Source organism: Nomascus leucogenys, chromosome 5, assembly GCF_006542625.1.
Source record: "Nomascus leucogenys isolate Asia chromosome 5, Asia_NLE_v1, whole genome shotgun sequence".
Lineage (NCBI taxonomy): Eukaryota > Metazoa > Chordata > Mammalia > Primates > Hylobatidae > Nomascus > Nomascus leucogenys.
Genome location: NC_044385.1, coordinates 89,716,388 through 89,733,183, shown reverse-complemented (window position 1 = coordinate 89,733,183; position 16,796 = coordinate 89,716,388). Strand labels below are relative to the sequence as shown.

Sequence of the window (16,796 nt, the reverse complement as noted above, 5' to 3'; positions counted from 1 at the left end):
CAAGTATAAAGGCATCAATCATCTGGCAGGCACATTTTTAAGAGAAAAATAATGCATTTTAAATTCATGATGAAAGAAGGAATTCCTAATTTGGACTCAAAATAAGATCAAAAGTCCAATGACTGGCACTGGTTCTGCTAATAGCCATCTCAATGGCTCCTTGTATAAAGTTACCTGATATTTTAGGTCTCACTCATCTCCATATTTATTCAAACTATTTTAAAAGGACTTATGATGTGCCAAAAACAAAAGCAGAACTCGGAATAAAGTGATATAACAGAGTCATCAAACATACAGACTAATTTTCCAGGCATTGGACTGCATGAAATAACTTAGCAACTGGGTGCAGAAATAGTAGAGAAGTGGTTGGAAGTCTCAGTTCTTAGACACACAAGAGATTCCAGATCCATAAAATGAGAAAGAATAAGCAAAGGGGAGTGAGAAACAGCTGCCAATGTGATAGAATTTAAACCAAGGTAAGATATCGCGAGAGGGCGGTCCCGCTAGGCTTGGCGTCGCTCCCCAGCTGGAGCTCTTGCTGGCGTCTCCCCGCGAGCAGCTGCTGAAGTGCTGGGGACTAAGGGCACGTCAGCAGCCGCCACTCCTTCGGCGTTGGCTCTGGCGCCGGGGTCGTTGTTTCGTGACAACCACTCAGGTAGCCGTTTCTGAGACAGCAGATGCGGCCGCTTTAGCCCTGAGCGGGCTCCCCGGCTCCCTGAAGGGTCTCTGCCAGTGCCCAACTCTTTTCTTCCGGACTCCAAGCCAGGCAGCGACCCTGAGCCAACAGCAGGAGCGCCCGAAAATGGCGGCCTGGACTGCCTCGCACTGGCCAGTCAAGGGGGTCCTGAAAAACAAGACCTCTACAGCTTCCTCTATGGTGGCCTCAGCTGAACAGCCCAGTGGGAGTGTCGAGGAGGAGCTGAGCAAAAAATCCCAAAAGTGGGAAGAAATGAACATTCTGGCGACATACCATCCAGCAGACAAAGACTATGGTTTAATGGAAATAGATGAACCAAGCGCTCCTTACTGTCGTAAGATGGGTGATGGTGAAGGTGCGTGTAGTGATACAGAAACCACTGAAGCCGTAGCACCAGATACCTTAGCTAAGAAATTAGCTGCTGCTGAAGGCTTGAACCCAAAGTATCGGGTTCAGGAACAAGAAAGCAGTGGAGAGGAGGCTAGTGACCTCTCACCTGAAGAACGAGAAAAAAGGCAACAATTTGAAATGAAAAGGAAGCTTCACTACAGTGAAGGACTCAATATCAAACTAGCTAGAGAATTAATTTGAAAAGACCTAAATGATGATGACAAAGATGAAGAAATGTTAAAGACTGCAGTTGGAGAAAGCATGAAGACGGAAGAATCAAATCAAGGCTCTACAACAAGGGACCAACGGCAAAACACATTCAGTAAGTTCATAGAAGAGCTTTGTTCAACAGTGCAACTGTTTGTTAGATATAAGCCCTGTAACTATAATACATTGCTTCTTGTTCTCCACAATTTATGATTTAAGTACCAAAATCATACCAGTTATTATATATTACCAAGAATTAAATGATATCCTTAGAAACTGATTAGACTGAAAATGACTAATTGTTACATATATCTTGTGCCTAGTACTTTACCACAAATACAATGTAATATCATCAGTCCAAAACTGCATTACTTTTGTAAAAACATTGGTTAATTTGTGTAAGATATTGTATAGCATTTTTAGAGGATAAAAAATATCTTTGGGGAGGGGAACTAAGTTATTTTCATCACTCTAAATGGGGCGATACCTCTTACAAGTTTGTTGGTTTGCTTTTTTAAAAAAAAAATCAAAAGACAATTGAACAACAGGATGTATAGGCTGATACATATTCAGGCCGAATAGTATTTTAACACTTGTCTTCAACTTGATTTGTCTGTTTAATTGAAAAGGATTATAAGAGTTACTCTTGCATTTTCTGTCCTACTACCTTTAAAGTTCCTGTTGAGTTTCTTTGTATTTATTTACAAGGAAAGGACTGAACTTTCTCTCATCAAAACTAGCTTTTTTTTCCCACAAATAAATTATTAGTTTAAACTTGCAAAAAAAAAATTAAGCAAAGGTAGAATGTAGTTGTGGTCTGAGGAAATTAATGTTCTAAAAGTTATAGAATGATAACAGGGTGTGAAAAGATACTGTTAAGTCAACTTAAACGTGAACTGATAATTGACCGCTGGATTCAGGTGAGCAGAGATGACAACAGCATGTGATATTTCTTCAGAGTAGTGGACGCAAAGTCTGATTGAAGTTTGTTGGAGAGAGGATGGGAAGAGAAAGAGTTCAAACAGTAAGTACAGTTACACTTTCAATGAGTTTAGTTGAATAGAATAGTCAAGTTAGGCATTAGAGGAAGAGGCAGAGTCTATGGACTTTTGTTTTTTTTTCTTGTTTTGTTTCTAAGCCAGTAGAAACTGCGATGTTTCTATGCAAATGAAAATGTCCAAATAATAAGGAAAACATTGATCATACAGGAACATGATAGGGAAGTTGCCGGAGTAATTCACTTTGCAAACAAGAGGTAATGGGATCTGTTGCACAAGTGTAGAGCTGAGACTTACATAGGAGCATATAGCTTATTTGTTGTGGGAAGAGGATAGGAGTGTACGAAGGTTGATAGACGATGATGGGTCCATGCAGGCATTTTCTTCGTATACTTTCTACTTTGTCAGTGAAATAATAGCCATGAATATGTATCTGAAAAAAAATGCTCTAGTTCCATAGAGTGGGGAATAATTGGAACAGTTATGCAGAATAATGGGAGAGTAAATTGAGAGTAAATAAGGAGATAGAGTGGTATCACCCTACAGCCTTAAGGAATCCCTTGAATTCAGTGGTCAGGATATGAAAATGAGATCATTCAACATTGTTGTGAGGTTTTCTCCTTTAAGTTCACTTATTCGATGATGACTTAGAACAGGTGAGTTCTAAGTCACCTTAGAACTTTTCACTGGTGAAAAACCAGTGAAAACAGTAAACATTTTTTCAGGAAAATAAAACAGGGGTGTTGATAATGGTATTGAGGCTTTATGAACAAAGGAAAGAGATTATAATGAGTGGTCATAAGATGTAAGTCAGATAGGTAGGAAAGACATGGTGAACAGTGAAAATACAGTAGTATCAATGGATTGATTGGAAGATGGGATGAACCTAGTAATAAGTGAGGAAGAGGGGTTAGCTGTTACTGGTAATTTTCAAAGTTCAGATGGCTGAACTAACAGGGACCAGAAGTCCATTGAAGGAGAATTCCTAAAGGAACTGCGTGTGTAAATGGATATTGAAAGCATAGTGTATATGGATAGGAAATTTACTGAAAATTTGCAGGGATACTTTGGGAGAGAAAGATAGTAAGCTGAATTACTAAACTTTCAGAGAATGAGGGAGACAAAATTACAGATCTGGTGGAGATCTGTAAGTAGCTGTGTCAAAAAGGGGCAATGTGTGTCAGAAACTGTTGTCATGAGCTTCAAAATAGATGAGAGTTTGGAGAAATGATAAGGAACATTGGTTTGTTTGTTGTGAATAACACCACAGATCATTATGGGATAAGTATAAGACTTTTGAGTGGCTATGAAGAATCAGGTAGGCCAAAATCATACGAGCATAAATTGTGTTTCTTGATTGTAAATGCAATGGGCTCCTTGAGTTAGCGAACTGGGTGGTCCTTGATGCTTCCCAAGAGTCTCTGCCTGGCACTTGGTCTGCCACACCTTAGGATCAGACTTTTTGGTAATCACACCCTGATTATAAATACCCGTGGTTTATATGTCTGTTGAATCACATTTCTCCCCTCCTATTCAACAAGACTTGTATATTTAAGAAACCATTATCCTACTACAGTGGGAAATGAGTACCTTGTCCCATACTCCAAATAGAATTTCCTCACTCCAACAGAGTAGCACTTCCATTGTGATGCTATAAAACAGGGTGCACAAACTCAAATATGTACAGGAAATTTAAATAAAGTTGCTAGAGGAAAGAAAAATCAACTACCAAAAATATAATAAAACACTACTTTTACAGAACTATGTAGTAAATAACAATATAAGGATGATTAGTCCTAACAATTGTATTTTAAATTAAAAAAAAGTAATGCAATTACAATCAAAACAGCTGTGCATGACCTTTTTCCTAACTTTTAATTCAGTTTTGATATAACAGAACTTTTTTTCTTAACTTCAAAATGAGAATATCTTTTTTTTTTGATGTTATAATGTGAACCATAGCATATCAGAAACATTTATAGAGACCACATGAAGATTGTTTTAAAATTAGATCTGTTACAATTTTAAATTGTAGTTATAAGTTGTTAGTGAATTGAAAATATGTTGAGTAAGGTTTTATTTTTAAAGGTTAGTATCTGTAATTGTCAATTATAGTACTGATGTAAGGGTTTTGTTGGGAATGTAGGGATTAAATTATAATGGCACCATGAAGAATAATTCTATCTTCAGAAGTTATTAAAAATAAATCTACTCAAAGATCAGAAGATTGGAATTTGTGAGGTCAGGAAATGTGTCTGTATTGTTCACTGTTATATTCTTGGAACATGGAAAAAGGCCTGGAACATAGCATCCATTCAAGGAATATTTTTGAGTGAGTTAATAAATATATTTCATTCCTGTAAAAGAATTTTTTTCTATTAATGCTGCCTAAAAGGACATTGCTAGATAAATTTTAATAATTTTATGTCTCACTTAATGAACACGTCATGTTAACAATAACATAAAAAGTAAATTATTTTCGTATTTGAAATTAACTTTTGTAAAATCAACGTTCCCTTTTTTGCTTCTTTGTTTCCAGAAAAGTACAGCGCTATGCATTTACCCTTGAAAAAAAGATATGCTTTAAAATAGTGAATTGAATCTCATTATTTAAGGATGTGAATGCATTATTCTGTAGAATTTACACTTGAAAATGTCAATTAGTAATGGGGGCAGTACTTATTTTGAAGTGCAGAAATCTGATCATAGGATCATAGGCTATATAGTGTTCATCTTTACAATGCTACAATACACAAGCCCAAAGAGATAACAGTGTATCTTAGAAATCCTGCAGAGAAACACACCCCTGTCACCCAGGCTTCAATCACAAGCCTATGATAAGGTTTGAATATAGAAAATTATTACTCCCTTTATCTCATTCCTGTCCCCAGCTACTCTGGCTAAGAAGAATCACTGGAAGAACATTAGGCTTAGTAATCATTTTAATGTATGCCTGAGCCTATTTGTAGCTATCTCTCATAGACAATATTGTTTCTTTAACCTTTCATTGTTTCTGATTGTTCTATTTGTGAATGGTTTTATTGTTTATAATGAGGTTCTGTGTTGTTGTAGTTTTGTGCTCTTTGAGGTTTTTTCTTTGCTTTCTTTTTGGTCCTATCTAGCTGTAGTTGCTTCTGTTTCTTCATGGTATGTTTATGTGTGGTTGTGTATGTGTGCATGCACCTATGTGTGTGTGTGTTCACAGAGTACTCTGTAGACAAATTTGGAACTCTAGATCTCATGAGGCTTCTGTTGGAACAGTGAGACTATCCAGAGTTGACCTCAGTCTAACTCAGTGTGGGAAATTTACATGACATAAATTAAAACTCATTATGTAAATAAGAAGAGATCCAAGTTAACATAGTTTCTAATAGTCCCACAAGGTGTTACAGTTCATCTGACAAGATTATCAGGCTATTTCATTTATATGAGTCATTATGTTCTGTATTACATTCTTCAAAGTAAGACTGTTTACTTTAGCTCCTAGGAAGCAGTCACATTACCATCTGTGATAATTACCATCATTAAAACAATACCTTAATAGAACACTAATTTGGGGGCTCTTGCAGTTCTTTTATAGGAAGCATTACATAATGAGTGGATGTTACACTTACTTTCACACAAGTTCCTAATAATGAGACACAAGAGAGCCTCCCATTGGGAAATGTCTCACCTCACCAAACACTACAGAATTTCACGTGAAGTGATTTTAATTCAGATATACAAGTATATTCATAAAGATTCCAACTTGTTTAACTACTCGTACTTTTATAAAGAATGAACAAATACATAATTATATTTTGAGTTTGGAGAAAGGGGTATCATCATCAACTACTTGATTTATAATTATAGTTATACCCTTTGGTGTGAAAAATGTGTGTAAAATATATCTATTGGCTGATTGGTTTTAAAATAATGATGGAGCTGTGTGGAAACAATGGAGATATAAATGTAAGTTTTAAAGTTTTGATAATCTTGAATGTGTCTCATATTTACAAAAATCAATCCCTTAGATCAGTGGTTCTCTCCATAGGCTGCATTCTGGTATTACCCTGAAGTCTTAAAAACTCGAGTGTGCTAGATGCAATCCAGTCCAATTAAATCAGTATCTCTAGAGATGGGACCCAGGGACCTGTGTTATATAAAGCCTCAGGTGATTGTTTTGTGCAGACAGTGATGAGAACCATTGAGGATAATCTGAATACATGGTTAGGCTTCAAGCTAACCTGGAAAACTTCTCAACAAAAGAATGATGTGAGTCAAATCAAAACACAAATTTTTTATGAAGATAATAACAATGTTTTTCCTCAAGAAAATGTTCTATGGCGAGTTATTATCCCAACTAGCTACTGATTTTGAAGAGCTATAATGAATATTTTCTCACTGTTTTGTGTGCTTTTCCATAAGAAGAAGTTTATTAACACCAAAGGTTATTGTATTTATCACTTAAGTCAGATAAGCAGTTTATTAGAATAAAATTATATTCTATGTCCTTTATTTTCTCTAATGTGTGGGACAAATATATACACTACATATATATGTGTATGTATATATATATGTGCGTATGTGTATATGTGTATATATGCATATATATCTTAAAAACTATTCTGGTATACTAATTTTTTGAGAAAATATAAGTACTGAAAAAATGTAGTGATGTTTGTTCTATATACACAAATGAGCTCTGAAACATGAGCTCATTTCTTTGCTAAATTATGTCAATTAAAGGACTTTAAGATAAGCTCAATTATTCATCAATATTCAGTTTTTTCAAGAAATTCTTTGAAAGAATAATATTTAAGAATAATATAAGTTCATTTAAAAATGCCCCCACCCAGATATAAATCTTACAACCATCCCATTAAATGCATTGGATTTTAAGCTTTTAAAACATATAGGCCCCTCAGCAGATATACTGCTTTTTGTTAAAATTTCCCAACCTCTTTTGGACAGTAAACATATCATGCATGTTTTATGCAAATGGTAGAAACAATTTTCCATATGCGAATACTTTTAGCAATTAAAATAACTACTTTCATGAGTATACGAGTGTCTTTTGAACATTTTAAAAATGACCTTATGCTAATTTTTCCTGTGATAATTTTTTAAACAGGGCATTTTTCTGACCTAGAGAACAACCTCTATACATTTTGTTTGTCCAAAAGATCAAGAAAACCAATATCATTATAATTTTCCTGTATAAACTGCAAGGTGCAAGGGTTTCATTATTGTTCTATATCTGAAATTTAACATGTAATTTATGTTATTACATACCCATTTGCATATCAAATTAGATAATATGCTGTGCTCAGTGACATAAATAATTATATTCATTTATGTCACAGAGATTAATTATATTCAACCTCTGTAGGCTGAATGTCTTTTCAACTCTCTAATCAAATGATGATTTAGAGTTATAGGATTAAATAAAATTATAAAATACTTATGTATCTCATCTATTGATTACAACAGAAGCGTGTTTGTTTTGTCAACAATAAAATGTATGTCGTTCTAAATAAGAATTTTGATACCTTGTAGCTCTTTGAAATAATTATCATTATGAAATGAATATAAATGATCACTTGGGCTATAATCAATAAAATATGTCAATATTGTTTTAAAAAGTAAAGTCCTTTTAATGTTTAGTTATCCTGCTTTTGAACACTATATAAAATAAATGGTTTTGAAAATTTTTATAAATCCGCTTTTACAGCACAAATTTTAAAAACTTGAATACTGTATATAGGTAATAGTCCTATTCACTGTTTTATTAGAATTCAAGCATCCTACTTAACTACTTAGATTTATAGTATGTTACCTGTAATATAATTTTATAATTAATGGTAATATAATCAGTCTTCCATAGCATATTATTAGGCACTCCTAAATACACTTAAGATATTACCAAATAAACAAGAATTTATGCTTTCTTACAACCTAGTTCTAAAGGATGGATGTTTGTTAGTTGCTGCAGCAGTAAATAAATCTTGGCCATGACTCTCCTGAAACAGTCCAACATGCTGTGTGACAAGCTTGCCACAGGTAAAGATGTGGTAGGTACAAAATTAAATGTTAGCTTAAAGGTTAGAAAGTTAAGTTCAAACAAGTTGAGAAAGGCAGCATATGCAACTTCTTGCTGCCTGCATGGCTGCATAAGAGTGGCCTTCGGCCTGTAATATTTCTTATTGGGAGATAAAAAACCCTCACAGCCTGGGCTGGGCTTGTCATATTTTCAGAGAGAAAATACTTTTCCCTGTTTAGGCTTGATATATGCTCCGTAAATATTCTGCTTAGGCACAAGCTTCAGTGATCCTCTGGCACTCCCCCAGCTTTCTATATTTCGGACCCCATGGGGAAGAGGTCATGGTCCCTTTACTGCAGTACAAAGTGAGGGACCTGCAGCCACAGTAACCACATCGGCAATGGAGTGGATCCTCTGGCCATGGGGAAACAAAGTCTTGCACTCCTTTTCTTCTTTTTCTGTAAATAAATAGCTGTACCATACCACTGGAGCCTAGTGTACATGTCTTCGGTTCTCAGTGACCCCAAATCATGTAGGTCTCTTCTCTGGGTGGCATTCATCTGCTTGTTAACCTTGGCCACACTCATTTTATATTCTGTCCTGCAGCACAGCTTGACCGCCCTGTGAACAGTGAAACACAGCTATTTCTAAAAAGTATTTTGGTAAACTCTCTTGGAAGGAACAAAACAAGTGTTTGTTGGGCTTCTATGTTACCACGTGAAACTGAGAGTGTTAAGGCACAACTGCTGCAGATAGTTGCTAAGTCATGTCAGAGAAACTTGTGCACCTCTTAAAAATGTGAACAACTCAAAGTTGTGCTGTATTCAAAGTTTAAAATCAAACATACAGCTTCAAATATTTTGACACATGCTTTTAAACAAGAGTTTGTCCAAATAGGCTATACATCAGAAAAATCTAGAGCCTCAGAACATACCATGCAAATAGCATTGTAAAAAATGTAGCCTAAGTAAAAGCAGATAAAATCGTCTGATTGAAAAAATTACTGCATAACATTGGGCATTTTAATGGAGCCCAATTATTGGATTAACTCTGCAAATCTGTACTAAGAAACTATTATATACAGAAACTGAAGTCATCATTTGGGGTACACTAGAGAAAATAGAAAACAAAACTAGGAAAAAGATAAAAGAAAAAACAAACAAAATATCTGAAGGTCTCCATCTTTGTGTATTTCATATTCTGGATAAGAGAGACAGATTATAACCAAAAAAGTACAATCGGTTAGAAAATGTTATAGAGGCTAAAATATGATGAATGTTAGTGAAAGAATAAACAAATAGATCAACAAAATAGAAAAGAAAGAGGAAGACTAGAATAGAAAGCCCAGGAATAAACCCAAATAAAAACAATTGATCATAAATGAACTTATCTTAGACAAAGGAGTAAAGGTCATACAACGCCAGGAAAGATAGTATTTCCAACAAATGGGGCTGGAGCTTCTGGGTATCCACATGCAAAATAATGAAATCTAGACACAGACCTTACATCCTTCACAAAATTTAATCCTAAATGGATCTTAGATCTAAATGTAAAACACAAAAGTATAAAACTACCAGAAGATAACATAAGAGGAAGCCTAGATGATCCTGGATATGGTGATGACCTTTTAGATACAACGCCAAGCGCATGATCCAAGAAAGAGAAAAATTGGTAAGATGAATTTAAAAACTGTTCTGCAAAAGACAGTGCTAAGATAATTAGAAGACAAACCACAGGGTAGGGGAAAATATTTGCAAAATACATATGAGATAAAGGACTGTTACGAAAAATACGATGAACTCTTCAAATTCAACAATAACAAATCAAATAACCTGACTGAAAATGCAAATTAAATAAGAACGAGATACCACTACACATCTTTTGAATGATCAAAGTCTGAAATACTGGCAACACTAAATTCTGGCAAGTATGTTGAGTAATAGGCACTCTCATTCATTGCTGGTGGGAATTAAACATGGTACAGTCACTTTGGAAGACCACTGGAGGTTTCTTACAAAATAAACATAAAATCCAGCAATTGCCCACTGCCCACCTGTATACTTTACAAAGGAATTGAAAACTTACGTCCACACAAAAACCTGCACAACAGATTTTTATAGCAGCCTTGTTTATCATTTCCAAAACTTGGAAGCAACCAAAATGTCCTTTAATAAGTGAATGGGTACATAAACTGTGACACATCCAGACAATGAAATATTAATCATAGCTAAGAATAAATGAATTATCAAGCCATAAACAGACATAGAGAAACCTTAAATGAATATGACTAAGTGAAATAAAACAATCTGAAAAGATACATACTGTATGATTCTGTCAGTTTGATATTTGGACATTTGTCCAAACCCATACAGTGTAAATTCTAATGTTAACTATGAACTTTAAGTTATTATGAGGTGCCAATGTAGGTTCATCAGTTGTAACAAAGGTATAATTGTGGTAGGGGATGTAGATAATAGGGGAGCAAATGCATGGGTGTGGGCAGTGTGTATATAGCACACTAGTCACATCTTATCTACAGGATAGAAGTTCTAAGACTTCCAGTGGATGCCTGAAACCACTACAGATAGTGCCAAACTTTGTTTTTTTAGTTGACTCTTGAACAGTATAGGGGTTTGGGATGCCAGTCCCCCATGCAATAAAATACCTGCATATAACTTTTGTCTCTTCAAAAACTTAAGTACTAATAGTGACTGTTGACCAGAGCCTTATCAATAACATAAAAGAGTCAATTGACACATATTTGTCTGTTATATGTATTATATACTGTATTCTTACAATAAAGTAAGCTAGGAAAAAGAAAATATTATTAAAATCTTAAGAAAGAAAATATGTTTTACTATTTATTAAGTGGAAGTTGATCATCATAAAGGTCTTTATCATCATTATCTTCACATTGAGTAGGCTGAGGAGGAGGAGGTAGAGGAGGGGTTGATCTTGCTGCCTCAAGGGTGACAGTGGTGGAAGAAAATCTGTATATAAGTGGACCCACTTAGTTCGAATCTGTATGGCCCAAGGGTCTACTGAGTATTATGTGTTTTTCCTATACATATATACCTATCTACAATAAAGACACTTTAATTTATTAATTAGGTATATTAAGAAATTAATAACACTACTACTGTATTAATCAGTTTTCATGCTGCTGATAAAGACATACCTGGGGCCAGGTACAGTGGCTCACGCCTGTAATCCCAGCACTTTGGGAGGCCGAGGTGAGTGGATCTCCTGAGGTCGGGAGTTTGAGACCAGCCTGACCAAAATGGAGAAACCCTGTCTCTAGTGAAAATACAAAATTAGCCGGGGGTGGTGGAATGTGCCAGTAATCCCAGCTGCTTGGGAGGCTAAGGTGGCAGAATCACTTGAACCCGGGAGGCAGAGGTTGCAGTGAGCCAAGATTGTGCCATTGCACTCCAGCCTGGGCAACAAGAGCAAAACTCCATTTCAAAAAAAAAAAAAAAAAAGACATACCTGGGACTGATAAAATTTACAAAAGAAAGAGGTGCATAGGACTTACAGTTCCATTCCACATGGCTGGGGAGGCCTCACAACCATGGTGGAAGGCAAGGAGGAGCAAGTCACATCTTCGGTGGATGGCAGCAGGCAAAGAGAGGTTGTGCAGCTCAACTCTTGTTTTTAAAACCATCAGATCTCATGAGACCTTTTCACTATCATGAGAACAGCACGAGAAAGACTCACCCCCATGAATCAATTACCTCCTGCTGGGTCCCTTCCACAATACATGGGATTTCAAGATGATATTTGGGTGGGTACACAGCCAAACCATATCAATTACCAATAAAATATGACAAATAAAAATATTCCAGCATCACAGTCCTTGTACTTTGGGGCTATTATTAAGTAAAATAAAATAAGGGTTACATAAACACAAGCACTACAATTCCATGGCAATCAATCTGATAACCAAGGGGTCTACTAAGTGACTAATGGGTGGGATGATTTATGGCCCTGGTCCCTGGGCAGGGCAGAGTGGGGCAGCATGCGGTTTCCTCATGCTACTCAAGATGATGTGCAATGTTAAACTTGTGAATTGTTTATTTCTGGAATTTTACATTTAATATTTTTGGACCATGATAGTAACTGAAACTGAAAAGTCAAACCACAGATAATGAGAGACTATGGTAATTCTCTGTACTTTCTGCTCTATTGTGGCATGAGCTTAACTGCTCTAAATAAAAATAAAATCTTTAAAAGTAAAAAAAAAAGGTGGCTTATTTCATCTACATATAAAAATATATATGCATATATGGTAAATGTTACATTTTTTAAAGTAGAATATGGATTATGAGCGGTTCCCATGGTAATGCCTCATGGTGCAGTATTGTGGGCGTAATGATACATAGAGAAGATGAGATTTGAGCAAATCTTTGAGAGAGGTAGAGGAGATGCCAAGCAAATATTTTAGAGATGTGCCCTGCAGGCATGGGGAGTGTTGAAGGAAGAACACTGTGGTCATTGTGCCTGGATATTTTCTGTTCTTACATGGAAATCATTTTATTATTCTGCATGTTGTGGGTTTCCATGAAAATGCCATTTCTCTTCTTTAATCATAAGTTTCATATGAAAATATATTTTCTGTAACTCATTTTTTATGCCTGCATATCCTGGTGGTTAGAAGCTGCATTGAACCAAATTGATTCTAGATATGAAGTCAGACAAAAATGATAAATATAGTTTTCATAAGCATCCAGTTTGAATTACTCAAAAGGTATAAAGGGAAAGAAAAAATTAATGAGAATGCAATATTTATATGATATTTGTAATGAGGTCAACTTTAATGTTATTTTTCTGTGTTTTGGGTCAGCTTTGCATGGGGGGAGGATGATCTAGTCAATATGCTCAGTTGAAAGAAATGTATAACCACTAGAAATTTACAAAGATAATTTATATGAAACAACATTGCTTACTTAGCAGACAAGACTGAAAAGCAGTTAATAAGCTGAAATATATAACAAGAAAATTCTGAGAAGACATATTAAAGTAATAGGCATATAAAAAATAAAGCAATAAAAAGACATGGTAGGCAGAGTAAGGTAGTATGATCTGCATCTAATTGAAGTTCTGGAAATAAACATATAAATAAATGTGTAAATATGTAATAATTTCAGAGGTAATGGTAAAGTTTATGGCAAGTGTTGACACACAGATTTAAGAAGCCCCAAATTCAAATCATAATGCATAAAATATAAATTTCACTTCAATGCATCTTAGTAAAGCTAGAGTTAATAAAAAGACTTTAACAATAGCCAGAGAAGAGATAAATAATAACTGGAAGTCAGAGAATAAATGAATGTCTGCAGAGTACTGAGAGAAAATAATTAGCTTAGAATTCTAACGCACAGTCAATATATCTTTCAAGAATGATGGTGGAATAAAAATACTTTCTACCAACAAATGTTCTCTATGAAAAATATTTTCTAATGAAAGATCTAATAGATGTTTTTATGATGAAGAAAAATTACTTCAAACATAAAATTTGAGATTCAAAAAGTAATGATAAAGAAAATAATTGATAAACTTGTAGGTTGATAGAAACAAAGACATAACTTTTAAAAATCATTACTTCATTTAGCATGAGGAAAGAGATATTAATTTTAACAATTACTTGGTTGACATACATTCTGGCTTCCCAGGATATTTTAAATGTATAATTATGTAAATAAACTGTATGTCTCACTATAAATACAAATATAACTCATACTTTCAACAATGCCCTGAATTAGATGACAAATCATATGCTAATAGTGGCCCTAACATTGATAGGTGAGTTTTATAGTAAATATCTGTCCGAAAATATTAGGGAAATAGAAATGACATATTTAAGTTACAAATTATTAGAGAAAATAAAGAAAAAATTTAAATCAATTAAAACGTAAGAAAATAGAAAAACCACATTAAGGGGTGGTATAAACAGAAATTATATAAGATATTTGAGAAATAACAGTAGTTCAGTAAACATAATAATTATTAATTAATAAAAAAGACCTAGAAAAAGACAAAGGTTATAAAACTGCATTAAACTACTAAATTTATCTATATATTTTTTAAATAAACATACATAAAAACAAAACAAATTTTCAGAATAAAAGAGTGATAAAAGATGATCTAGCCAAATATGTAGTAATGGGAAATAGCTGAGATAGCCACGTTTATGTCTGACAATATAGACTTTACATAAAATTTTTACTAGAAAATAAGAATTCAAGTTACTCTTAAATATCTAAATATTTTTAAATGTATAAATGTAAATATTCTTAATAGCACATCTTCAGAATATATAAATTAAAAATTTATGTTCTGGTTAGGGGATGGGTAGCAGCAGAAACCCAGCAGTATTCATTGTGTATTTGGTGGTTCCACCATCAGAAGAGTATATGAATTTCAGTTCTCATCATCAAGTTGATTTTGGGGGTCATACATCTGGCCAGTTGTTCTGTGAGAAGGTGATTTTCTTCAGAGTGATTTCATCTGACAATAGACTAAAAACAGAGAAGTTCTCCTTTATAGAAATCTTTAGGGGACACTCCTGAGACTGCTCGTTGAATTTCAAGTTGGGCACATTCTAGAACCTCTTGTTGCAGAGAATCCCATTCAGAGTGGGCTGATTTGTGAGTTATAGTATAAATTAGGCTAAATAAAATTTTAAAATAGGAATATATTGCATCCAGAACCCTGAGTAGCTGGGATTACAGGCATGTGCCACCATGCCCAGCTCATTTTATATTTTCAGTAGAGATGGGGTTTCACTGTGTTGGTCAGGCAGGTCTTGAACTCCCAATCTCAGGTGATCCACCTGCCTTGGCCTCCCAAAGTGCTGGGATTACAGGCGTGAGACACTGTGCCAGGCAAATAGATGCCATTATTAAAGCTGTAAACTAAGACTACAATATTGCTCCAGAAATAAATGAATTGACTAATGGGACATTAAAACAATTCAAAAATATATATTGTTTCAGTTGGCCCTGGTTGCATGTGATGGGCTGAACTGTGGCAAAATTCAAATGTTGAATCCATATCTCCCAGTGGATTTTATTTGGAGATAGAGCCTATAAGAAAGTGATAATTGTTAAATGAAGTCATTATTGTGAGAATAGGGCTGGCGATGTTATAAGAAATGACATCTCTATCTCTGTGCACACCCAGAAGAAAGGCCGTGTGAAGCTACTGCCAGAAGGGCCATCTGCAAACCAGGAAGAGAGACCTCACTGGAGACAAACCCTGACATTACCTTGATCTAGATGTATAGACCCCAGAACTGTAAGAAAATAAATTTCTGACATTTAAGCCAGGCTGTGGTATTTTGTTATGGCAGCCCAAGTAGGCTAATACATTCCATAACACAATAGTGGCTTAAACAACAATTAATTACTTCTCATGATTCTGTGCATTGACAAACTTGGTGGTTCTTCTCTTTGTTTACCTGGAGTCAATTATACAGCAGCAGTAGTCTGATATCTAGTCTGGAGCTAGAGATTGTCTTAGAGACCCTCAGCCTAGTAGTGCCTCACCATACACCTGCCTCCAGTGCTTCATCACGCTAGTACTGGACAGTGATCATGAGGTCTGGCATCTCATCAAATGCTGACAGCACATTTTCTCTCATTTCAGATGTCTACATTTTTCTTGGGTGGAGGTGCGCCTATGGCATAGTCATTCATATTTCATTCATGTGAGTGGTGGAGATATTTTTCAAAAAGCAGAAAACCAGGAATCACACAAGCACAGGGCCCTCTCAGGCACTCACTAGCACCTAAACATTGTCTTCACTACTTCTACACTCTTGCCCTGTGCTAGGCTGGTTTTCCTACTTTATTTCCCATCAGTTGTTTATAGTGTAAATCTTAAGATTGCCTTAAAGCTTACTATTTTAAAACTCTAATGGCACTTTCCATGTTAAAAAAAAAGAATGCTGACTTGAAAAATGTAAAATATTTACTCTCAACACTGCTGTCCTGATGTAAGTTTTTGGATCATATTTTGGGCCACTATAGCAATCATTCTTTCTTTATGTAATCTTGCCATCAAATTTTCAGTGCTTTTAACTAAAAAAGAGGGTTGTTAAATCTGTCAGATTAGGTCATGTCGTACAGTTGTAGAAAACATTCTAAAAATCATAGAAACTTATTAAAACAGACCTTTATTTCATTTTCCCATTTTATTTTAATTATGGGTCAGTGGTTGCTCAATGTCATCTAATTTGCAGGACTCAAATCGCAAAGCAGCTTCTATCTAGACTATTTCCATACATCACAGCAGAAGAGAAAAGACATCTGCACTTGATTCATGCGTTTCTACCTTTCATTGCCAAAAAGAGTCATATTCATATTTCTGAGTAGAACGGAGAAATTGTAGTCTTGTATGGAAGGCAACTGCCAGGAAGAAAAACACATGTAGCATGGTCACCTATGCAGAAGGCCAGGTGTTATGTTGCCACAATTTTACT

General features: G+C 35.1%; 1 pseudogene across 1 annotated transcript; it reads left to right on the top strand.

The window, feature by feature from the left end:
• The first annotated feature begins 516 nt into the window (after positions 1-516).
• LOC100607338 lies at positions 517-1,288 on the top strand (annotated as a pseudogene). The gene has a single exon (XR_004030025.1). The product of XR_004030025.1 is annotated as a protein phosphatase inhibitor 2 pseudogene (transcript).
• The last annotated feature ends 15,508 nt before the right edge of the window (positions 1,289-16,796 follow it).